The sequence below is a fragment of the Balaenoptera musculus genome, chromosome X, assembly GCF_009873245.2.
Source record: "Balaenoptera musculus isolate JJ_BM4_2016_0621 chromosome X, mBalMus1.pri.v3, whole genome shotgun sequence".
NCBI lineage: Eukaryota > Metazoa > Chordata > Mammalia > Artiodactyla > Balaenopteridae > Balaenoptera > Balaenoptera musculus.
This window is the reverse complement of record NC_045806.1, coordinates 7,783,231-7,809,585: the sequence shown is the minus strand read 5'-3', so window position 1 is coordinate 7,809,585 and position 26,355 is coordinate 7,783,231. Positions and strand designations below refer to the sequence as shown.

General features: G+C 40.8%; 1 protein-coding gene and 1 non-coding gene across 6 annotated transcripts in view; one reads left to right on the top strand and one right to left on the bottom strand.

The window, feature by feature from the left end:
- The window catches only part of MID1 (midline 1), a 376,348-nt gene that overhangs the window by 148,022 nt on the left and 201,971 nt on the right, over positions 1-26,355 (top strand). The gene's annotated exons all lie outside the window — the stretch shown is intronic.
- Positions 20,273-20,380, bottom strand: LOC118889380. The gene has a single exon (XR_005018514.1). It is a non-coding gene; the product is annotated as a U6 spliceosomal RNA (small nuclear RNA).

The following is a 26,355-nucleotide window of genomic DNA, read 5'->3' as shown; positions in this document are numbered from 1 at the left end:
AGAGGTCCCAGTCTGCAGGCAAGCTGGGATGCAAGTGGGTCTCTTCCTCTATTTGTATAGACACGTGGGTTTCCCACCCCGCTAGGCCTCACTTCCTGCCTCCTGCAGGGAAGCTGAGGAAAGGACAGAGCTGTAGAAACCTGGGAAATGCATCCCAGCCCCCTTCTAAAGCAGTGAGTTGAGAGAGAGGAAACAGTGGCATGTCATGAATAAAAAAGACTTCTAGATGTATTGGTGCATTAGTCTGGTGCACCCATAGTATAGTCATTGATTGACCTCAACACATTTATTTAGTCAGCACTATCTATCCAACTGCCTTGTGTATTTGTTTCCTGTCACTGCTGTAACAAATTACCACAAATCTAGTGTCTTAAAACAACACAAATTTATTTTCTTACAGTCCTGGAGGTCTGAAGCCTGAAGTGGTCTAAAGCCAAGATGGCAGCAGGGCTGCATTCCTTCTGGAGGCTCTAGGGGAGAATCTGTGTCATGCTTTTCCCAGCTTCTAGAGGCCACCGGCATTCCTTGGCTCGTGGCCTCACATCCCTCCGACCTCTCTGCTTTTATCGTCATATCTCCTTCTCTGACACTGATTCTCTTGTCTCCTTGTTTCCCTTAAAAAGACCTTTGTGATTACATTGGACCCACCAGGCTAATCCAAGGAAATCTTCCCATCCCGACATCCTCAATCACATCTGCAAAGTCTCCTTTGCCATGTAACATATTTACAGGTTTGGGGAATCAGAACACGGACATCACTGGGGAGACATTATTCTGATTTTCCCATCCTTTTGAATATTTCTTTATAGCTACATGATATTTATTTATTCCGTGATCTTGTAGGTAAGGAGGAGCCACGGAAGCATTTCAAGTGGAGAGGTGAAATAATCAGGTTTCCATGTTAGGAAGCTTACAGAGAGAGTCCTATGGAGATGGAGACCCAACTAAGATGACAACTGGAATGCAGGACAGAAGAGTTGTAGAAGAGGGGACGGGGAAGAGTTTGAGAGATAAAAAGAGCGTGTCGGCAGGACAGCTGAGAGGAAAGGGTCTGTGACTTGGATAACTTGGGTGGGTGACGGGGAGCTACAGAGGATGGGTGACTCTGAGAAGATGTGTGTACACTGGGCTGGGTGCTGGGAATACAGTGGTGGCCAGAAATACCTCTTTGCTCGGGTAGCTCAAAGCCCAGTTATGAAGATACCAGTGATAGTAATAACAAGAACTCATATTTATTGAGTGCTTTATCTCACTCCAAGCACCTTACATTTACTCTTTATACCAACCCTCTTAGGTAGATATTAGTATCATTATCATCCCATTTTTCAGATGAAGAAACTGAGGGAAAGAAAGATTATATAATTTGCCCAAGTTTGAGCAATTCGCACGGGGAGAGAAGGGAGTTGAAGCCAAGTAGTCTGGCTCCAGGGCCCACGGTTTTAATTATAACACTCTACTGCCTCACTTCATAACTAATTTTAATTTTATGGGCTGTTTAGTATGAGAGCTATCTGTACATTTCCATGGGAGGGCCACGGGGATAGGATGTGATGCGTGATAAAATAAAATATTGGTATGGAGCACTGAACTAGGCATAAGGGCAACCTTAGAGAAAGATCCTATTTCCCTGCTCTTTACGAATTTATGTCCACATGGAGAAAACCATATTGCAATCATAAAAAAATACATGATCAAAAACGAAGTGCTTCCAAGGCCCTCTGGAGAACTCTGCCACGAGGATATAGTCTTCTTCTAAAAGGAAGTGGGAAAGAGCAAGGCGATGAGAAGGTTAAGATGGTCAGATGCAGGGGTCTTGAGCCAATGCCTCCACGTGCTATGCACTTTCTGTACATTCTTCCATTTAATCCTTACAACAATGCTATAAAATTACTGGCCTTATAGATGGGGAAATTTAGGCAGAGAGAGGTACCAGAGTAACATTTGGACCCCAAGGTCTCATTTCTCACTCTGCTAGTGTGTGTCTAAAGGCTTTGGGTTCAGTGTGCCAGACCTTGAAATAAAATTTTTAAATGCCTCAGGAATTCTAAAATAATGTTTACATCTTTTGAAAAGCCCTGGTCCGTAATATGGTTCTTCTTCAGTATCGTTATCATTGACGAGTCTGTTGGGTAGAGCTGCCTTGTGTGTGTGAAGATTTGAGTATCGCTCACTGTAGGTGGTCTTTAAAAGGAAAAGCATCCTTGCCAAGAAAGATAGGTGTAAACTTCTTTTTTACATTCTCTTGTTATCTTCTTTAAACTATTCTGTAATCTTTGCAGAAGTTACAACGTGAAGTGGTAGAACAGGTGCCTATGGGCTCTAAAAAAATAATACAGTAATCACTAGGTAACAAATACCAAGAGATATTATTGAGAGGAATAGGGTGAGCTTTTTTTCTTTTACAGCTAGCTCACCAGGAAGATATGAGACCTTGCCCCTTAAGTTGGCTTCTTAATTTATGTAACAGAAAAGTTTAGATGTGTTTATTTATTTATTTATTTTTATTTATTATTTTTGGCTGTGTTGGATCTTCGTTGCTGCGCGCGGGCTTTCTCTAGTTGCGGCAAGTGGGGGCTACTCTTCGTTGTGGTGCGCGGGCTTCTCATCGTGGTGGCTTCTCTTGTTGCGGAGCATGGGCTCTGGAGTGCGCGGGCTTCAGTAGATGCGGCGCGTGGGCTCAGTAGTTGTGACTCATGGGCTCTAGAGCGCAGGCTCAGTAGTTATGGCGCACGGGCTTAGTTGCTCTGCGGCATGTGGGATCTTCTCAGACCAGGGCTCGAACCCGTGTCCCCTGCATTGGCAGGCGGATTCTTAACCACTGTGCCTCCAGGGAAGCCCTTTAGATGTGTTTAACCTTTTCTACTGGATGTTTATTTCACAAACAATGATTTGGTATCTACTGTGTGTTGGGCACACATTTGCTTTCATTTATTCCCTGCAACTCTTGTTCAGAAGGCTCCTCTTTCCAGGGGAGGAAAGAGAGTCTTGGAGAATGGCACAGCCAGACTTGAACTCCTGGTTTCTGCCCTTTAGCCCGGAAGACTGGCTCTCATGCCTCTCAAGCTACTGAGCTAAGATGGGCGCTCAGAGCTGCCGGAGAAGGACCCCATGATGTTTCTCCATTTGGAAGAGCAGACTAGGAGAGTTTGGTCATATTCCCATGTTAGGCACATTTTGGGATCAATATTCCTATTTATCAAAATAATCTGCAGCTTGCTTTAACGAAAGAGGATTTCAAAGCCCATGTGTTGAAAGGATAACGCTCTACAATTGTATAATTTGCTTCAAAGTGAGAATTCCAAAAAATAGGAGATTTACCCAACAGCTTGCTAGCCAGTGGCTGAGAGATTTACATTCAACATGACATCTGTTCAGGCTTACACTCTGCTTACATAAGTGTTGGCAAAACACTCTCTGTAAACCTTCCAAATGTTCTAACCCCATGTTCACTTCTCCCAAAACTCCTGACAAGAAGGGGACCAAGTTAGAATGACCATCCCAGAGTACCTGACCCTGGGATCAATGCTTACAGTAGGTCACGATTAGTTTTAATAGTAAATAATACATAATCGCTGACAGGTGCCTTTGGGCATTGGGAAATAGCACTTAAAATAATGTTTCAGTGATACATTGCCTACAGGAAGATGTCATCATGCAAACTTAATAGCACTGCTTGACGGTGAGAACTCAGTATCTTATCGAAAGGGAAAGTTTGCTCAGATTTTTTTCATCCACCATTAGGTAATCAAACATCTCAAAATAAGAACTAGCGTGTCTTATATTTTTAAAACTAATGAACAAAGAAGCTAAAATCCATAATTGCAACCTAAATAAATACAGTTATCAACATGCCAGTAAGATCTGCAAAGCCTGACCCCTCAATGAAAAATTATTGTGTTCAATGAATTTCCATTCAGAGTTCAGAGATCCTCAGGTCACAGTAATACTGTATTATTCTTCACTGTAGTGTAGTTCTGCACCACAAAGATAAGTTAACGCTTTATATTCACTAGTTCAGATTAAGGTGATCAACAAATTTAATTTCCATATACCTGTGTAACTTCAAATATATAGAGACCTGAAGCTACTGTAAACACAAGCTTACTCACCGAATTTGTTTCATAATACCCATCCTCTTGCCACGTAACAGCAAGAGCAAACATTCTAAAAGTTCTTGTAAGTGAAAGGAAATCATCCGTCTTTGTTAATTATGTGAACTTTCCCTCATTAGTCATGCACCGTATGGACCCAAGAAAAGTGTGGGAAATTGGCACATAATTGGGACATAATAGGCATTTAAGCCTTATATTTTCATAACAAAACTGTCCTAAATTAAAATAAAAATGTTATGCAAATGAGATTTGTTTAGCTAAATGTGGGCAGAAGGGCTGTAAAGATATCAGAATGTATTAGCACAACATGAATAATTTATTTTATGATGTAAAGCCTAATAAAGATTTAATGATCACCCATGTGCCTTTAAAATTATGGGAGAAATAGCAATACAGTGGGCACACAGAGCTATCACAACTGTGTCTAAAACTCTGTTTATAACTGTTCCTATGTGAGTTATTTTCTGGAAAGGGTGGGTCACAGAATGAGGCAATAAATAGTTGCAAAGAAGTTTGTGTCCCGAGGTACCCATTCAGTGAATTCTAGACCTAAGCTGCTTTTCTCTAAAACCATGAAATATGCACTCTTGCTTCAGAATTGGACTAATGATTTTCTGATTTATAAATTTAATGATTGCAATATCATAGAATAATTTCTGGGAAGAAAAACTATGTTAGGGGTTTCATTTCCTACAAATACTGTTGGCCTGTTGCTTTTAATTCCATCCGAATGCATGCTACGGAGTAGTTGAGTTAAGTCCGTAGCATCTTGGTTATTCATGGATGAGTTCCAGTTCTTTTGGTGATAGAACTAAAAGCTCACAAGATGCTGTGTATCAGCAATGAGACAATTAGTCTTTGAGAAGCTTTGGGGAAATTACTCAAGCAACGAATTAATCATTGTGATTCTGGTCTCCCTTCACAGATGCTAGATCTCTGAAAGGAGTCCCCCACCCATCCTGGTTCGCGGTGCTCTTATTAAAGGTGTAAAATTTCATAAACTTTGGGTAAAGCATTATGAATTCTCTTTCTGTGCAATACAACTGGTATTTTTTCCAGACGTGTATTTCCATAATTAAACATCCTAAAATACAAATCCCATTATTATTTGTTATGTCTAGTCAGTAATTAGACCTCAGCTGGTAGGGCAATTTCAGAACAGAGTTTACCAATTTACATACTAATCCAGCAGAGTCTGGTGGGACATGATTAGCATAGATTCAGTCAACATCTTAATTAGCCCTAATCCCAGCATGCACTCCGAGGTGCCTTACCCCACCCCCACCCTGGTGAGTCTTGTTTAGCTGACTTGTTTCCGTCAACAAATTCCCACTCTTCAAAGATTTTTTTCCAGTGTCCTTTTTCACACATGAAATGGTTATCTCTCAAAGTAGTATGCCAGGCAAGGTATTTTGTGTCAAGCCCTAGAAATGTGAGAAATTTGGTCAGGCAAATGATGAATACACGAGTCTGAAGTCAAACCAGATTGTGTTCTAGAATGTTAGAATAGACCCACTCTATCATCCCACCCCCAACTCTAGGTAGCAAGGTCTGTAAGCCATCCCACACCTAGGAGAGTCTTACTTCTTTTCTAAGGCACTAGAGGATATTCCTTATTCCCATCCATGATCAAGAACCCATTTCATTATTTGCCATTTCTCATGTCAGGGAATTCCTTAAACTTAACTGAGATCCCCCATGTTGCCTGTCTAAGCCTCTTGCCTCTCTGTCCGTGCGTAGTGGCGATGGAGGGCAGGTGGCCACCTTGCCTATGAAAAGCTCCTCATGTAGCTGAGGACCAGAAGTCAATTATGTCCTTAATCTTCTCTCCTCCAGATTGAATTTTTCCAGCTCCCTGACTCTTTCCTCTCAGGTCCCTTTTCTTCAACTCTTTGATCTTCTTTGTGGCTTTCCTCCGAACTCTTGCCAAGTTTTCCACACCCCTCTTTAACTGTGGCGCTCGGAACTAGGCAGAGTACCTTTGACATAGTTTGAATGGCCAGATTTCTGCAGGCTGGGTAGCTAATACTTTAGTGTATCTCCATATTCAACTTACTTCTACAATCAGTGCTTCCTATTAGGTAGCTGGATAGCTTTGTTTATTCCTTTCCCATTGAAAAAGAATTGATGTTTCTCTTTTTGTGTTATTCTATAACCTAGAGGGGATTTCTTCTCTGTTCTTTGTAATATTTTATTGCAGTTTATCAAAGGCATTTTGAGTTTCAATTTCAGTTTGCAAAGCTATAAACCACTGGTAACTCCTGCTGAGGTTTGAAGTCATTGGCAAACTCAAGTTGGGCATTACCAATGAATCATTGTACCAACCAAGGGCATGAAGACCTCAGTGGGAACCGGGATGATCCCAGGAGAATAGTACTTGCTAACACCCTCAGCCAAGGGTGCCTCCTAGCTCTTGGTTTTTTGCTCTCTGCCACCCTTCCCCCCTTCTGACCTTTTTCCCAGGACGTACTCTTTCCCTATTTCACGCTCTCTTTTTCCTCTCTTTTCTTCTGTTTACTCATCCCTTCTTCCTCTGCTTCTCTTCCATTTTCACTCAACACCTTCCAGCTCTCCCTGCTGGAGATGGTTCCCCAGCCAGAACGTTTGTTTACTTATCATGGTTGGGAGTGCCACACTGGCTTCCCTGAAATCCAGTCACATAGTTCACAGATAGGAACAAGTCGAAAGCGCCAACTGATGGATCTTATAAGAATCAAGAAGAAGGAGAAAAACTGGCCACTTCAGCCCCAGCTGCCTAGCAGTGCCAGCCGGGAGACTTCTGCATCCCTCTCTGGCACACACCTTCCTGGCCACACAAAAAGAGCTAGTCAGAGCATTGATAGCTTTGTGCACAAAAGAAACAACCTCCTTCACCTCCAGACTCTTACTTGATTTGTCAGGGGCCAAGCATGTGTTTTAAATTCCAGAAGGTGTCCCAGCTTGTCTGAAAAGCCAAAGTCTGTATTGATCCCTGTCTAGAAACTTAAGAATCCTTGAGATTATAAAAGGTTTATTCATGCATCTTTGGAGATTTTTTTTCATAGTTGTGTGTCTGTGGGCAGGAAGCAGGTGTGAGGGCTTTTGCATGGATGTCTTTATAGCCCAAAATATCTCTTGCTATTGAAAACTACAAAATTATAAAAACAGTTCAAATATCTCCTAATTCTTCAGGAGATGAAGAAGCAAATGCCTGCACGTTGGGAGTTTCTGTTTGACTGGTTGGTTGATTTGGTTTGTTTTTATTTTTGTAGGGTAATCGAATTTTGTGTGGATGTGTATTTGTTGTCATCTAAAATTTTAGTTTTCCTTGCCAAAAGGTAATTCACACTCTAGATGTGGAATTGATAAACACATCCTTAATTTCCTTGCTTCCCATTCTAATTCCTTTTCTGAAATCACGGTGAGGCAAATACACTCTCCCATCTTTCAACTGGCCAGTGAAAGAAGGGACTTTGGAGTTTACTAATAACAGTCAAAACAGAAGCCCTCAGAGTGACTTTGTTAGCTCAGGTTAAAAAAAGGAATTATTGGTGGGATGTAAAATGGTGCAGCCATTTTGGAAATATTCTGGCGGTTCCTCAAAAAGTTAAAGTTAACATATGACCCAGCAATTCACTTCTAGGTATAGACCCAAGAGAAATGAAAACATATGTCCACGCAAAAACTTGTACATAAATGCTCATAACAGCATCATTCGTAATAGCCAAAAAGTGGAAAGAACCCAAATGTCCATCAACTGATGAAGGAATAAATAATATGTAGCAAATCCACAGAATGGAATATTACTCAGCAATAAAAAGGAATGAAGTACCGGTACATGCTACATTACGCTGAGTAAAAGAAGCCAGTTACACAGGATCACATGTTCTGTGATTCCATTTGTATGAAACGTCCAGATTAAGTAAATCTCCATATAAACAGAAAGTAGATTAGTGGTTGGTAGGGGCTGGGAGTGGAAGGTGGGGGGAGTGGGGAGTGATTGTTAATGGATACAAGGTTTCTTTTATGGGAGCTCAGCCTGTTCCGTAAATTAGATTGTGCTGCTAGTTCTACAACTCTGTGGATATTCAAATAAAACCTTGACTTGCGCACGTTAAATGAATAAACTATATGGTATGTGAATTGTATGTCAGTGAAGCTGTTAGGGAAAGAAAAGGAGCTATGATACAGAGCCCAGTGTTCCAAAATGCTTTTATTTGTTATAAGTTAAAAAGAGAGGGACTTCCCTGGTGGCGCAGTGATTAAGAATCTGCCTGCCAACGCAGGGGACACGGGTTCGAGTCCTGGTCCGGGAAGATCCCACATGCCGCGGAGCAACTAAGCCTGCGAGCCACAGCTACTGAAGCCTGTGCGCCTAGAACCTGTGCTCCGCAACAAGAGAAGCCACCACAATGAGAAGCCCGTGCACCCCAACGAAGAGTAACCCCCGCTCGCCACAACTAGAGAAAGCCTGCGTGCAGCAACGAAGACCCAAAGCAGCCAAAAATAAATAAATTAATTAAATTTAAAAAAAAAAGATAACTAACTCCTGTTATCGTTTTAATTAAATAGTTTCGCCAAGTGGCACTATTGGAGATGCCAAACAAGATAATTTAATCATGACCGTGGCTTTAGAGACTGTGGCTCAGAATGAAGTACCTTGAGCAAGGATGTGGAATCTGGTTTTGTTTTTTTTTTTTCATTTGTTTTATTGAAGTATAGTTGTTGTGTTAATTTCTACTGTACAGCAAAGTGATTTAGTTATACATATATATACATTCCTTTTCATATTCTTTTTCCATTATGGTTTATTACAGGATATTGAATATAGTTCCCTGTGCTCTACAGTAGGACCTTGTTGTCTATCCATTCTATATGTAATAATTTGCATCTGCTAATCTCAAACTCCCACTCCATCCCTCCCCCTCCCTCCCTCCCCCTTGGCAATCACAAGTCTGTTCTCTACGTCTGTGAGTCTGTTTCTGTTCTGTAGATAAGTTCATTTGTGTCATATTTTAGATTCCACGTATAAATGATATCGTATGGTATTTCTCTGTCTGACTTACTTCGCTTAGTATGATAATCACTAGGTCCATCCTTGTTGCTGCAAACGGCATTATTTCATTCTTGTTGGTGGCTGAGTAGTATGGAGTCTGGGTTTTAATCCCCCACCTCACCTTAGCATGCCTTACAAGAGTAAGCTAGCAGTTGGACCTCTTTAGAAGTTAGCTGCCCATTTTCCCAGTGAGAATAATGGTAACGGCCTCTAGTAAGTTCACAGAATGATATTAGGATAAAATTAGGTGTGTGCTATCATGGCCCCTTAAAGAATGCCATGGAAAGGCAAAGACTTATTATATAACCAGCAGTATGTATTATAAATATCAAATATATGTATGTTTAATATGTTAATAGTTAGGTTGAATTAGGTGATTCCTATGATCCTCTTGATCCTGACGTTGTATGATTACACACCTCCGCACACATACGCGGACACACACGGTTACACCCAAGTGAAATATGAACAGACATTTACGTTAGGTATAATCTTGGTTTGTGCTATGTTTTGTTTTTTGTTTTTTTAATTAATTAACTTATTTATTTATTTTTGGCTGTGTTGGGTCTTCATTTCTGTACAAGGGCTTTCTCTAGTTGTGGCAAGCGGGGGCCACTCTTCATCGCGGTGCACGGGCCTCTCACTATTGTGGCCTCTTTTGTTGCGGAGCACAGGCTCCAGACGCGCAGGCTCAGTAGTTGTGGCTCACGGGCCTAGTTGCTCCGCGGCATGTCGGATCTTCCCAGACTAGGGCTCGAACCCGTGTCCCCTGCATTAGCAGGCAGATCCTCAACCACTGCGCCACCAGAGAAGCCCTGTGCTATGTTTTATATTCTTTTTTTTTTAATCTCTGAACTTCACTCATGAAGAGGAGGAATGCAAAACTAGGATTTTAACTACCAAGTTTTTAAAAAGAGAACAAGAAAGTTAAAGTGAGAGATCCAATGACACAACTAGGTTTATGGGAATTGTAAATACTGTTTTAATAACTACTGGAAGGACATCTGAAGCAGTAAAAGTAAATAGAGCTCTCAATTATAATTGTTTACAGAATTCTTTTCTGAGTGAATTGAAAATGTGGAATAAATAGAATTTTTGTTGAGAAAGTTAACTTATTGTCCAAAACTCCTTTGACTCCAGACCCCTACCCAAGTGCTGGGAGTAATATGTCATATGGCTCTGTAATTGTAATTATCTAAGCTCTACTAAGACAGCACATTTTTCTACAAGTCGGAAAAATACATTTTTATTCGGCATCAAAAATGGATTTTTGCTCTAACTTTTTTGTAGTGTGAAATAGTTTAAGACACAAAAGGTTGCAAAACTAGTGCTGAGAATTCATATGTACACTTCATGCAGCTTACCCCAATGATAACATTCTTCATAAGTGCATATAGTGTCAAACCCTGGAAATCGACACTGACAGAATACTGTCAAAAATCGATTTTCATAGTGGTAAAATTTCCCTGAGAAATTGGGCTGCAAATTATCACAGCTTGTCTCAAGTGTCACAATTGAAACTGTTTTCATTGGATCAGGCTTTTAATTATTAAAGAGTGTCATTTGATTCTTCATGTAAACAAATGTTACCCTCAGTGTTTTTTATTTTTAATTACATGTATTGAAACCCCAGATAGTGGTGCATTTTAGATTACATTTGTATCCAAAAATACTATTAAGCTCCTTTTCAAAATATATTACTATTTTTTAACTCTGCATTGCTTTCAAACAACACTTAGATCATTAAATTAGATCCTCATTGTTTCCTCAGAGGTGGCAGGCATTATTAAAATGTATTCTGCATATTTTGTTTCTGTAATTATGTCTAATCAGTGTGAATTGATGCTGTAGTAAAATACTTAATCAAAAACACACATTTGAGAGATAAGTGGGGAACAAAAGAGAAACTCTCCTACTTTGCTTCTAAGTGACAGAAATTGATAGAAAGTTGAAGTATTAGACAAGACCAGCAGCCTGGAAACAAAAATATGTTAATAGGTAGAGAATGCAAATTTTCTATAGAAAGATCCTGGCCTTAAAACAAAAGCAAGGGCTTCATCATTGTGAATTCTTTTTCCCCTGCAGAATCAATTCTCAAAGATATGGAGATCTCATAAATGTCTCCAAAGACCAGTTCACAACACCCAGCAAGTGAGGCTTTCTGAAAGAAATGCCTTCCCAGGCTGTGTAAATGCATGTGTCAAGGGGGAGAGACCCCAGCGCTGTCGTGATTGAGCAGGGGCGGCCGAGGCCCTTTCCTTTGTATCCTGATCATTTACATGACTTAAACACAACAATGTGCTCCATAGTCAATAAAACAAGACGCTTTGCCATAGCAACAGTTTCAGAATGTGGCACAGCTTCGGTGCTGTCCCAGAGACAGAGAAAAGTACCATAAAGGAACACTCCTTATGAATATGTTCAGAGATTTCTTTATTCCACTAGTACTTGTTTCAGATGCCACTGGGTTTAGGTTTTATTTACGCAGCCCATCTTTCCTTTGCTCTGGGAGAACGAGCTTTGTGTGTCAAACTTGTGGACGTGACTGAGGGGTCAGAGGGTGGGAACATATACTTGGCTGTGATGGAGATGGAATTCCAGAGTATCTTCGCGGAAAACTCGTAACGCTATCGAGGAAACCACGTAAAACTCAGGAATGTACTATACATCCCTAAGTCGCTGGTTTCTTTGAAGATATGTAATAAACAGCCCTTTTAGCATTTGCACTTTTCACTTCTTTCTATCACATATCAACATGTGCACATAATACCACACTCTTTAGAAAATCATAAGGAAATAAACTCTACGCTCAATGCTGTTGTGCAAAAGACGTAGCACATGTGTTATCAAAGCTGTAATTAGGCTTCAATGTTTTCCTTTTCTTTCAAGGTCATTTCCTGGCATGATAAAATTTTCCAGTTAAGAAAGAGCCCTCTCTTTTTTAAAAAAGCAATAGTACTTCCTACAAGTTTGAGTCTAATGCAGCTGTTCTGGTGAAAACTTCACTGAAGAAGGCAAGTCAGAGGGGAAGAACATAATTTTAATGATCTTTTCTTTCTTTTTTTTTTTTTTTTTACTATGCCACGTACAGTGGGTTTTACCTTTAGGAGATAGAGAGCTTGGTCGTTTGTAAGTAGTAAACTCTTTACCTTGAGACATTGGTGCTTCTTCGGAAAGATATCCCTTCTGTGGCATATGGGTCTTGTCCCTTGTCCTCATCTCTGTTCTCTTGGTTGATTGCTGGGAAGTAGCCAGCCCTTAACACTGGAGCTACTTATAGTGATAGATGAGGCATTGAATCTGTGCACCTGACTTCATAGTAATCTATAAATTAGTTATGAGCTGGTAATAAAAAATCCTAAACGTCCCTGCTTCTTGGGGAGCCGCAGACTCCAGGGGTCACCAGGCAATGAAAGATCAAACTGGACTCACCAGTGAAAACACAGTTAATGATTTACACACATCAGCATTTGACATTGGTATAATCTGAATCAAGAGATCCTTTGTTTGCTACATTGCGTCACTGACTGGTGCCCTGAAGGCTGTAAGTTTGGGCACACTGTTGTTCAGGCCAAAGGGAGATGAGTACACAGAGAGTGAGTGATAAAAGGTGAGCTGTGAGGGTCGGATTTTATGCACATGTTGGTGTCAACTAGAAAGTAATGTGGATACTGCAGTGATACGTTCAGGAGGGTTGGAAACACAAAGATTGTGTGTGGGCGCAGAGTGGAAGGAATGAGGAGGGGAGAAGCAATTATAATTCTCTTATCTCAGGCCAGTGAAGGCAAGTTAATTTAACCAGACCCGGGGAGAAGTCCTCAGGGAGAAGGCCTTCCAAGTAAAATCCCACTGGAGACACTTCAGCGACACCAGAGAGGAGTGACTCCAGTTCACGTCTCTTGGTTACTATGCCATTCTCGAAAATGATTTCTCGAGCACAGCAGGGCTGGTGAGTTTCATAGCAGAAATTTCTGGCTCGATATCATAGGCATTTTACACGTTAAATTGTGCATTGGAGAATAAAGCGTGTCCTCCTGAGTCGGGATGCCTCTAATATTTAGCCTACTCCAAAGGCTGAGCAGGTTTGAGTCTTTGTGTGAACCTGGGGAAGAGGAATAATAATCTTCATTTTGTAGGTTCTCTGATTTGCGAGGCTTTTTACAGGCAAAGGGCTACCGCTTGAACGCTGTGGATCTGGTGGGCCACTGCTGAACAATAGGGCAATTTCATTAAGCCGAGCCAAGGCTAATTTTGAAGCGGTTCTAATACGTTCTCTATTAAGTAGAGAGATTTGATTTCCTACCCTCCCTTTCACGCTCGAAGGATCTCAGAATTCTTGACGAAGCAATGACAACAATACAGGCTGTATACATTGTCTCCCAGATGCCGAAATCACTTTTTTTCTTACACGCTTCATCATTCAGAACTATTAAGCATTTTTCTGCTCTTTGTTAGAAGAATAGGTCCGAGATGTATACAGCAGTCTTTCCTCAGTCAGTTCAGACACTTTGGTTGCTCACTATCCCGAAAGATGAAAAGTAAACATGTTCAATATTTAAGTCATATGTACCAGTAAAGACTCATCATTTTCTGGACCACACAGAATCCTTGTACAAGTTTTGGATATAATCTCTGCTTTTGTACTAATTCCAAAAAAAGTCAATGAAGTCTGAAGGCATTTGGCAAAAGAACTAACCGATTTAACTCTGTGCTCAAAAAGTCAATGTTGCATAAATATTTGAACGTAGTTTTTGGAACACTCCTGGTTATCTGTTTAAGTTGTACTTTGCTCTTAGACACAGAATCATATCAGAGTATCATTCTCCCATAAAAATCTGCAGAGTAATGCTTGAATAGCTCCACATGAAAAGAAATTAAATTCCACAAGTTTATTGCCCTGTGGATATTGGGCAAAGTGACTGATGCCCATGTTATAGATGAAGCAGGTTATAACCAAAACTTTCCCTTATATTCAGCCTGTTTCAGTTACTCCACTATCAGGAAAATCACCCAGACTCTTGGACAGAGGGCAAATGGGGCCCAGCGGCAGCTCTTAGCCTCGTTACCATCCAAGTGGCTGGTTCTGTTCATCCTCACATCGTTAGGCTCTTTTCCCCCTAAACTGTTGCCATCACCTTCATAGATCCAACGCCTGTCCTTCAAGGCATCCAATAGGTGGGTTATTGTCTTTGTTTGGGTTCTCCTGGATGTAGATTTTGAAGCAAAATTTCAAGCGCAAGTGATTTATTTGGAGGAGAGAGACAAAGGAGGGAAGGAAACCAATAAAGGATGTGTTTCAAGTAAGTTATCACTGTGGGCACCTGAAGCTTAATCCTACTGGGGAACTCTGGGAGCCAGTGTCAGACAGACTTCTCAGAGGTATCCCAGCCAAGTGACAAGGGAGTTGGGGTATTTATATACCAACTCTGGTCATTGACTAGGTAAGGACTGCACAGGGCCAGAGGTGGGAGACTTTAATTCTCCAGTACCTCTGGCCTTGCCAGAGCAAGCAAGCAAAAATTGGCTCTAGCACCGGAGAAAGCTCTCTAGCAAAGAGATGTAGGGGCTGGCAGTTGTCAGGCCACCAGGCACAGAAATGGAAAGGCTTAAGGGAATACGAGTTGAGCGTTGACCTATCCAGTTCATATTATTCGGAACCATCTTCACTGTCTATGCACCTCAGAGGCAGCGCACAGACTCCACCGGTCCCTGCAACAGCCTTGTCAATATTCTTCCACCAGAAAGAAAGAGTATTTCCTTATGACTTGTTTTTAAAAATCACCATCTACTTCTGTTGTTTACAATTTATCATTTGGATATGAGAGCTCCTGGAGATTCACCTAACTTCCCAGGCCCAGCTGTATCTCAGACAGAGGATAAACCAGAAGAATAAGAGCATGGGAATCTGGGCCTAATGGAACAGAACATCCAAAGAGGAAGCTGGCTGTCCGTATTTGGCAGGTGGATAGCTCTCCTCTTTGCAGGAGGAGGTCTGCACAGACAAGTGAGGAGTGGTGGCAGTAGGTCCGATGATCAGTAACAGATGGAGAGTCGCATCATCAAGCAGTTGGCATTGGGAAGAGCCAACAGGAAGTGGCAGGTACAGACCCTTGGCAAAGGCCACGGGAAGGCGTCCAACCTGCAGGTGTTGGGCATGGAGAGAAGGGAGGAGATGGTTCTTTGGCAACTTGTGAGGACAGAGCATAAGTGGGTAATGGCAACATGGGGGTTGGGAGGAGAAGCTTGGGATTTAGGGGCATAGTTCGAGTCACAGAATAAACTAAATGAATGGACAGAGCATCGAGGCGCTGACACGAACACAAGAAGCCCTTTCATTTTAGTCAGGATGTCTTTTGGTTGTAAATGGCAAAAGAAAAAATCTTTTATTTTAGGGAAAGAAATGGAAAGCTTGTGTTGGGTGTGTGTGTGAGAGGAGTGTATCAGCTATCCAGTGCTGCATAACAAGCTATCTGTAAACTTAGTGGCTTAAGACAACAATCATTAGGTCATGATTCTGTGGGCCAGCAATTACCTGGACTCAGCCGGGTGATTCTTCTGCTGGTCTCCCCTGGGGTCACTCATGTGTCTGCAGTCAGCTGGCAGGTCGTCTGGGAATTGGTTGGTCTAGGAAGCATCAGCCATGATGCTTCTACATGGTCTATATGATCTATGCTCTCCATGTCTCTCATCTTCTAGATGGCTGGCCTGGACCATTGCATAGGTTAATGGAAAGGTACCCAGCAGCAAGAGAGGGCAGCTCCCAAAGCACAAACACTTTTTAAGCCTCTACTTGCTTCACGTTCGCTAGTGTCCTGTTGACCTACAAGAACTGTATAACCATGCCCAGGTTCAAGGAGTGGATAGATTCTACTTTTTGATGGAATTTGTGGCCAAATTTTGCAATCTACTAGAGAAGGGCACCTGAGGACCCACAGAATTAGGAATAGAACAATGAAAGAATACAGCCTCTGCTTATTATCTTTTCTATTCGTTCTCTACCCACTTCAATCTCTTGGGCCAGCTGTCTTGACAGGACAGGGGCTCTCGGGTCACTTTCAGCTCTTGGGCTCACATCCTCACTACATCATAACCTGAGAGAAAAGTGTTCTTTTCTCTTAGGCCCAATTAAAATTCTGAGAATAAAGGTGACTGGCCTGGCCTGCGTGTTGGGGGATGAAGATGGGTGGCTCTCTCCACAGATGGAAGCCATACAGAGCAGGCTGTCTCATGGCCCGTAGGGCAAGTCCAGGGTCTAAAGTGATTGAGTACTTACTATACTTCAGGTGTATGTTTTAAAAAAGAGGTTTGGCAAATATTGTTTCAATCTTCCCAACAATTTGTGATGGAAGTGTTATTGTTCCCATTTTGTTGAGGAGGAAATTCAGGCTCAGATTGTTAAATAACATGGAACACATTTTGATACAAGCCAACTGGACTCTAAAGTCAAGGTTTTCCACTACATACTGGTGTCACCCCACAAATGTACATTACTTAAGTTGAGAGGATCATATATTACCTTCCTAAGAGGTCTTCTCTGACTTCTCGTGTAAATTACAAACCTCACATCTTGCCGACAATACTCCCACTGCCTCTTACCATATTGTTTCCCCATAGGGCTTATTTTCTAAGATACTATATAATTTATTTGGTTATTTTGTTTCTTGTTTATTATCTTTCTACCCTGCTATGGCAGCACATCAAAGACAGAGATTTTGTCAGTTTATTTCACTGATGTATCCTAAGCATCTAGAACAGTGCCGGGCACATAGAAGGCGCTTAATAAAGGTTTGTTGAATGAATGAATGTATCAGAGTGAGTCTTCTGTAGCACATACTCCTATTGTTGCCCTTCGACTCTACCCCCATGTCTGCTGTGGGTTTTGGGGATTTTATACATTTTTATATCTCCAGTGCCCTACCCACTCAGGCATGTGTAGGAGCCCCATAAATTGTTCTTAAATAAATAACTGACTTACCCAAGAAAGGAAAAGTAGCTAATGTTATTGGAAGGGAAAATTCTTCTCATGACAAAAGTGTTTTCCCTATTTAGGTAATGTTTTCAAGGTAGAGGAAGTACATGAATAAATTTATTAGGTGGAATAAGACCAAATTCCTTTTGGTTGCTGCTGTATTTATATCTACATGTAACTATAACTATATTAATGTCTATATCTAGGTGCACTAAAGGTTCAGTTGCCCCAGCAGAAATTCCATCTTTGCTAGAACTATATCTGCTGAGAATAAAATCTTTTTTTTTCATCTTCATTAGATTATAATTGCTTTACAATGTTGTGTTAGTTTCTGCTGTACAACAAAGTGAATCAGCTATATGTGTACCTATATCCCCTCCTTCTCGGGCCTCCCTCTCACCCTCCCCGAGAATAATCTTTTTCTCTTCTCAAACTATGTATATAAAACATGCTCTCCGTAAATATTCATTGTCTGAATGACCGTAGAAATGATACACAGATCTTTATAATGCTTCACTAAGGAGTGTGGTTAATTGAAGCTAAAGGACAGTTCTCTTAAAATATTGGTAGAATTCGCCACCAGGGAAGCCCTGTTTTCCTTTTTTTCTTTAAAGAAATGTAGGTTTCTATTTCTACCTTTTTGGTCAATGATATAAAAGAAAGGTTAAGGCAGGTATAGACCTTATCTTCCATTGTTAAGAGCAAATATTTTCCGAGAAATGTGCTGTGCTGATTTTTGCATTAGCAATGCCTAGTGCCGGGCTTCCTTGGTGGTGCAGTGGTTAAGAATCCGCCTGCCAATGCAGGGGACACGAGTTCGAGCCCTGGTCCGGGAAGATCCCACATGCCGCGGAGCAACTAAGCCCGTGCGCCACAACTACTGAGCCTGCGCTCTAGAGCCCGTGATCCACAACTACTGAAGCCCGTGCGCCTACGGCCCGTGCTCTGCAACAAGAGAAGCCACCACAATGAGAAACCCATGCACCGCAACGAAGAGTAGCCCCGGCTCGCTGCAACTAGAGAAAACCCACACGCAGCAATGAAGACCCAACGCAGCCAAAAATAAATAAAATAAAATAAAAAATAAATAAATTTATAAACAAACAAACAAAAACCAATGCCTAGTGCTGAAAATATGTTTTAGAGAGAATTTTGGTTATTGCACAGGAGTTGATTTCTAAGTCAGAAGGCAGGAATAAAACACAAGAATTACTGAATTGGTCTTGCCTAAGTTAACTTAGAGTTGAAACTAGTTAGTGCCTTAATTAAGCTTACATTTTATTCATTAATTTATACATTTGAAGGGTAATATATAAGGCTGGGAAAACAGCTCATACTTTGAAGTACAAATTCAAGGGACAGGAGGTAACCTCACTGTGAAAAGAACACATGAAGCCAAGGGACCTGGCAGGCTGGGGGTGAAGCAGGAAGCTGAGGGCAGTAAAGCGTTCATGCCTCCCTCGGCAAATCTTACTGAGCACCAGAAATATATCCAGCTCTATTCTGAATGCTGAGGCTACAGAAGTCAATTAAACAAGTCCCTGTCCTCATTCGGCTTATATTCTAATGTAGAGAGACAGACAATAAACCAACGAGTGTCTAATATGTCAGGTAGTGAGAGATGCTGTGAAGACAAAGAAAGCTCCAGAAAGAGAGAGGAGTGAGAAGGTTGTCCTGTCATATGAAGTGTCTTAGAAGACCTGTTGGAAAAGATAACAGTTGAGCAGAGACCGGAAAGAAGTGCAAATCATGCTGTTCTCCTGTGGGAGAGAACCCCAGGCAGAGAGAAGAGCAAGTGCAAAGGCCCTGACACGAGAGCATGAGGTGTGTGTCATGGATTGCCAGGCAATGACCTTCTAGAGGCTTGTAGGTATTGCATGAACTTTGGCTTTTACTCGTGTGCAAATGGGAGCCATTGAAGAGTTTTGAGCAGAGGAGTTCAAAAGAATGACAGCCTTGGGGCTTCCCTGGTGATGCAGTGGTTGGGAATCTGCCTGCCAATGCAGGGGACACGGGTTCGAGCCCTGGTCTGGGAGGATCCCACATGCTGCGGAGCAACTAGGCCCGTGAGCCATGACTACTGAGCCTGCGCGTCTGGAGCTGTGCTCCGCAACAAGAGAGGCCGCGACAGTGAGAGCCCCACGCACCGCGATGAAGAGTGGACCCCGCTCGCCGCAACTAGAGAAAGCCCTCGCACAGAAACGAAGACCCAACACAGCCATAAATAAATAATAAATTAATTAATTAATTAAAAAAAAAAAGAATGACAGCCTTAAATAGGCTGGGGAGGGAGTGCGGGCCGAATGCAGGGTAGAAGCAGGCACGCCTTAGGAGGCTACAGCAGGAATGCAATCAAAAGATGGTGGTGGCTTGGACCAGAGCAGTGGGATATGGTGAGAGGTCATCAGATTGTAGGTGAGACTGACAGAATTTCCCGATGAATTGGATGTCAGATTTGAGAGAAAGAAACAAACCATGGATAACTACAAAGATTTTGGTCTGAGCATCTGGCTGTGTTCATGGTTGGCTCTAAAATGCTCACTTGCTTTTAGGGATGGTCACATGTTTAAAGAGCCAGAGATGGAACAGATAGGAGCAAATGTGTTCGGATTAGGCTAGTCACAGTATTCAAATCCAACAACGGGAAATGAATAGAGTATCAGTCCTTCTATCATTAAACTAAGTGCAAAAGGGAAGAAATGTAGCTTGGCAGCCATGGGATCGCTATTGCAGTATTTTTTTATTAATTTTTATTGGCGTATAGTTGCTTTACAGTGTTGTGTTAGTTTCTGCTGTACAGCAAAGTGAATCAGCTATACGTGTACATATATCCCCTCTTTTTTAGATTTCCTTCCCATTTAGGTCACCACAGAGCACTGAGTAGAGTTCCCTGTGCTATACAGTTGGTTCTCATTAGTTGTCTATTTTATACATAGTAGTGTATATATGTCAGTCCCAATCTCCCAATCCATCCCACTCCCCCCTTCTCCCCCTGGTATCCATACGTCCGTTCTCTACATCTGTTTCTCTATTTCTGCTTTGCAAATATTTGTATCATTTTTCTAGATTCCACATATAAGCAATATTATACGATATTTGTTTTTCCCTTTCTGACGTACTTCACTCTGTATGACAGTCTCTAGGTCCATCCACGTAAAAAATATAGAACACTTCACAAATCTGCCTGTCATCCTTGCACAGGGGCCATGCTAATCTTCTCTGTATCATTCCAGTTTTTAGTATATGTGCTGCCGAAGTAAGCACTGCAGTATCATTTAGTTTGTACTCAAGCTATAGAACAACTGGAGCTAAGAAAAACAAAAGATCATGTGGGGACATAAAAACAGACCATATGAGAACAGGTTGGCTAATTGTAGGAGTAGCCCCAAAAACAAAAGTGAACCAAGAAGCATGACGACTATCTTTGAATATCTGTAGGGCTGTTGTACAAAAGCAGAATTAAACTTAGTCAATATGACTCAAGGTTAAGCTGGGTCCTATAGGGAGAAGCTACTGCAAGAAGCACTTTAGCTCAATGGAAGGATAGCTTTCCTTAACAGACACAGCTAGTGCTCTCAGAGATCTGTGAGCTCATCTCCAGCCTTGGGACCCTGATACGCTATATGTCCTAGCCCCCCTTGTAAGTCAGGTGGGATCACTGGCCTGTGTCAGGCCAATAAAACGTGGGTGAGATTGATGTACGCTACTTCTAGGCCTGACCTCTAGAGCCTCCTTCGAGACCTTCCACATGCTCTCTGTTCCCTTGCCTGCCTGCCTGCCTGCCAGGCGCAGAAGACCCAGGGGAAAATTCTGAGACCCTAGAAGATGGTGGTTGGAAGCAGCCTGGGTGCGTGAGAGGAATGGGGTCAGCAACTCCATGTTAGACTGTGATACGAACATGAAATAAATCCTTACTGTGTCCAGCCACAGAGAATTGGGGGGTCTTTTGTTGTAGCAGCTAGATTTACTTACCCTGACAGTCAGTATATCTTCTAACTTGTAGAGCTGCCCAACTGTAGAAGGGATTGCAAGGAAGGGGATGAGTTTCCTGTCCCTGGATGTGTTCAAGCACACTCACTTAGACGTGAAACTCTTGAGGCAAAAATCAAGCTGGAGATAAGTGACTTGACCAAATAACTAGTATAGTGCTTCTGAAAATTTTCCACTAAAGTATCCCTATCAACCCAGAGGTTTCACTCCCTAGTGACCGTGGGTTTAGTTTCCAGTGAACTTTCTTTGACATCTTTTGTTTTCATAATCTTATCTTAAACATGTATGCAGTCTCTGTATTTTTCTGTTTCTTTTAATATATATTTATTTTAATATATATCAGTTTTAATATATATTTTTAAAAGTTATGAAGTGCATACTATTACTGAAGAGGACTGTTTCTTTTCAGTCTTCCAGTGAGGTAGACCCTTTAGGGTTAAGTGTTCAAAAATTACTATTTTCAAAGTCAAGCTGTATCGAAATCAGTAAATTCATATTTAAGCCCTGTTTCAAGTGAAATGCAAAACCAAATTCGAATGAGAATGTACATTACATTTCATTAAGCTAAAAATTTTAAATCATTTCCTATGTTAATAGTATTCCACATTACATGGTTCACATTAAAAAATTGTAATGCCAGCTAGAGTTCTTTGGGAAATGCTGGAGACTTCTTTATCTTCTAGGTAACATATATAGAAATTATCTCCATGGCATTTTTTTACTTAGATGGATAAAAATTGTAATTCTGTTATTGTGCCTGCTTACAAAAAGAAGAAGTTGCTATAAACATGATACAACTCATAAAACGAAAACTATGTTGCCATTAGCAGGCACACACATTTACTTGCTCATATCTCGTGGTAAATGTGATTCAACTGCAAGGAGAGGTGGATTTCTCCTTCGGCATTTTCTCACAAGCCCACACCTTCCTTTAAAACCAGCCCTGCCAGACAGAGTGGAAATGCAGAGTGTGTGTTACAAGCTGCAGGAGAAGATAAGATGTCTAGGCTGTGCTTGAGAAAAGGAAAAAAAAAATGTATGTGCCTAAGGACATCATTTTCTTTCCGGGCATTCTTCCTAGTCGATGTTTAGGTATAAATAATACCACTTATATGCACCTCCTTAGAGGGGTAGCTGCTTTGCTTCCCTGGGAAGAATTTGTCCATGGATTTTGCAAACTTTATCTGATATTTTTAAAGCCACTTCCCCATATTTAATTGTATATAGATTTTGAGCTAGCTTTCTTAATGATTAACTTGCCTTTCATTTTTAAATGGAAAATAGAAAACATGAGTGAAAGGAGATCATCGTAAATTGAAGTAAATCTTGTTAGATATGTTCATAAAATAAAACTACTCAATGTCCATCTAGTGGCCAATATGAAGACTTGGTCTCATGCCTTGAAACTCAACAGTAATATGACACTGGAAGAGCCAGCCAGAAGATCACGTGGGATATTAACAGGAGCCAGGCCACAGGCGGAGTGCATCACTTTTTCCCACAACGCAGAATTCAGTCATGTGATCGAGACCTATTCATGTGGGAAACGGGGGAAAAATTGCCTTCCTGCGTGTCCAGGAAGAAAAACAAAATATAACACGATTTGGTGGCCGTATAGCAATGTCTGCCGGGCCAGATTTCTCATGTATAATACAACAGTTAACAATAATTAGTGGATTCTTACTATACCCTTACCATCTCAATGACGTAGACATACGTGGGATTCTATTTTACAGGTGAGGAAATTGAAGATCAGATTTGTTAAGGGGTTTTTCTTTCTCTGAGTCACTCATCGTATCCTCTTATTGGTCTGAAATGAATTCTCTTTCTTACAGTATTAAATTTGGCTTGTGGTTAGTGAACATTTCAAAGTACCATAACTCAGCTTTTCAGATTGCATGTCTTTAGTTGGGCACTTTGGGTGGCTTGAACAGCAGAGGTTTTCTGTTTTTCTTCTTCTTTTTTTAAAAAATCTCTCACACACAGATTCAAGCACAGTTCAAGGATTGATTAATTTCTTGGCATGACAGTGTCATCAAGAATCCTGATGCGTCTCAGTTTTCCATTCTGCATCCTCAGTGAGTAGGCTTACATCAGCAAGCGGTTGGAAGATGGTTGCCCTAGCTTCAGGCATCACCTCCTCACTCCCCCGTATCCAAAGGCAGAAAGTGGAGTTACTCTTCACACATCCCCCCTTTTTGTGGCTTTGAGAGTTCCACCTCATCACTTGGAGTTGAGGAGAGCACACCTCCCTGAAGATATTGCTGCCCCAGACCTGACAAAACTTGGGGGAGGGTGCTGTTAGCCAAGGTTAAGGGGCAATGGCTATAGGATGGTCAACCACAAGTGTCTTCCAGATACAATCTTGCCTCTAATAAGTATTAGTAATGAGAGATAAAATGAGAAATGCTAGAGCATGGGTTTGAATCAAAGGACTTAGGAAATTATTTAATTCAACCCTTACTTTACAGATGGATAAACTGAGTCCCAAACAGGTTAACTGGTTTTTCCAGCTTACACAGCTAGATAAGGGTAGAGGTAGGACTGAAAGTGAATTTTCTGATGGCCAGTTTAGTGTATATCTATGCATATCATTGCTTAATAGTCAATAGACTATTGATCACAGTATTATGATACATTGTACTTGCTTACTTGGTTTTTGGGTTTTGGTTTTCAACTTGTCAAGGGAAAAGAGCCTCTTATTGAGCTTTGAATCTCCAGTGGGTAGCACAATGTCCTATATTCAAGAATAGTAGGGGGGAGGGATAAATTAGGAATTTGGGATCAACATATACACACTACTATATATAAAATACGTAAACAATAAGGACCTACTGTATAGCACAGGGAACTCTACTCAATATTTTGTAATAACCTATATGGGAAAAGAATCTGAAAAAGAATAGATATAGAGATAGATAGATAGATAGATAGATAGATTGATCTGAATCACTTTGCTGCATACCTGAAACTAACACAATATTTTAAATCAACTACACTTACGTAAAAAAGAAAAGAATAGTAGAGTTCATGTTTGTACCCTACTTAATGATTGGTTGTATTTAATTCTTACCTTAACCCTAGAGGTACGTGAAAAAACTGAAGCAGTTTTGAGACTTACCCAAAGTTACATGGTCATTGAGGCATTGTAACAAAAGCATAGCTACAAAAGCATATGCTCAAGTATACAATAGAGGGAAAGCCTCAGAGAAATCTTTTTTTATGCTGCTCATAAGTACATGTATGAAATCTTAGAAATGCTAATGGCAGTGGAGTCTCATATTTTTCTGCCAGAGGTGAAGGTAAAAATAAAACATAACTGGAATAGTTAGAACCTGTGGCTGGAGATTACTGAGGAATTTTGTTCAATACTTTTTCATAAAGATGAGAGGCACACAGTGATGTGTACAAGATGAAAGGAAAAGTAACTTTTGACAATTGGAGGAGATCCCTAAAATGAGGAATGAAGAACATGGCTGAGTCATTTGTGATAATTCTGCTTCTCTTTTACCTGCACATAAGACCATTCTGCTGCTCAGTGATTTCATCCAGGACCACATTTGAATGGCACTGACTGTAGTTTCCATAGTTACCTACACAAAGGGACAGGATTGTTCTGCTGAGGTTCACTACATGCTTTGGACACATGGAATCAGATGCCTCCTTAAGCCTACAACCACCGCCCCCCCCCAAATCATAACCTGTTTCTTTTTGGTAACATGGGTACTAAATGCCTTTGATTCATCCGTTTCCAATTTATCATCTGTTACCTTTCGGGTTTAGGGTTTTCTAAAAAAAAGTAGCACTTTTTTTTTTTTAATTTTTGTTATCACTTAATTTTTTTCCTTCCAGTTTTATTGAGATATAATTGACATACAAGTTTTAAGTTTAAGTTACGCAGCATAATTATTTGACTTACATACATCATGGAATTATTGCCAAAGTAATTTTAGTGAACATCCCATCATCTAAAGTAAAAAAAAAAGAAAAGAAAAAATGTTTTCCTTGTAATGAGAACTCTTAGGATTTACTCTGTTAACACCTTTCATATATAACATACAACAGTGTTAATTATATTACTCGTGTTGTATATTACCTCCCTAGTACTTACTTATCTTATTTATTTATTTATTTATTTTTTTAAACAGCAGGTTCTTATTTGTCATCTATTTTATACACATCAGTGTATCCATGTCAATCCCAATCGCCCAATTCATCACACCACCGTCCCCATCCCCCTGCCGCTTTCCCCCCTTGGTGTCCATATGTTTGTTCTCTACATCTGTGTCCCAATTTCTGCCCTGCAAACCGGTTCATCTGTACCATTTTTCTAGGTTCCACATATATGCCTTAATATACGATATTTGTTTTTCTCTTTCTGACTTACTTCACTCTGTATGACAGTCTCTAGATCCATCCACGTCTCAACAAATGACCCAATTTCGTTCCTTTTTATGGCTGAGTAATATTCCATTGTATATGTGTACCACAGCTTCTTTATCCATTCGTCTGTCGATGGGCATTTAGGTTGCTTCCATGACCTGGCTGTTGTAAATAGTGCTGCAGTGAACATTGGGGTGCATGTGTCTTTTTGAATTATGGTTTTCTCTGGGTATATGCCCAGTAGTGGGATTGCTGGATCATATGGTAATTCTATTTTTAGTTTTTTAAGGAACCTCCATACTGTTCTCCATAGTGGCTGTATCAATTTACATTCCCACCAACAGTGCAAGAGGGTTCCCTTTTCTCCACACCCTCTCCAGCATTTGTTGTTTGTAGATTTTCTGATGATGCCCATTCTAACTGGTGTGAGGTGATACCTCATTGTAGTTTTGATTTGCATTTCTCTAATAATTAGTAATGTTGAGCAGCTTTTCATTTGCTTCTTGGCCATGTGTATGTCTTCTTTGGAGAAATGTCTATTTAGGTCTTCTGCCCATTTTTGGATTGGGTTGTTTGTTTTTTTAATATTAGGCTGCAGGAGCTGTTTATATATTTTGGAGATTAATCCTTTGTCCATTGATTCATTTACAAATATTTTCTCCCATTCTGAGGGTTGTCTTTTCGTCTTGTTTATGGTTTCCTTTGCTGTGCAAAAGCTCTGAAGTTTCATTAGGTCCCATTTGTTTATTTTTGTTTTTATTTCCATTACTCTAGGAGGTGGATCAAAAAAGATCTTGCTGTGATTTATGTCAAAGAGTGTTCTTCCTATGTCTTCCTCTAAGAGTTTTGTAGTGTCCGGTCTTACA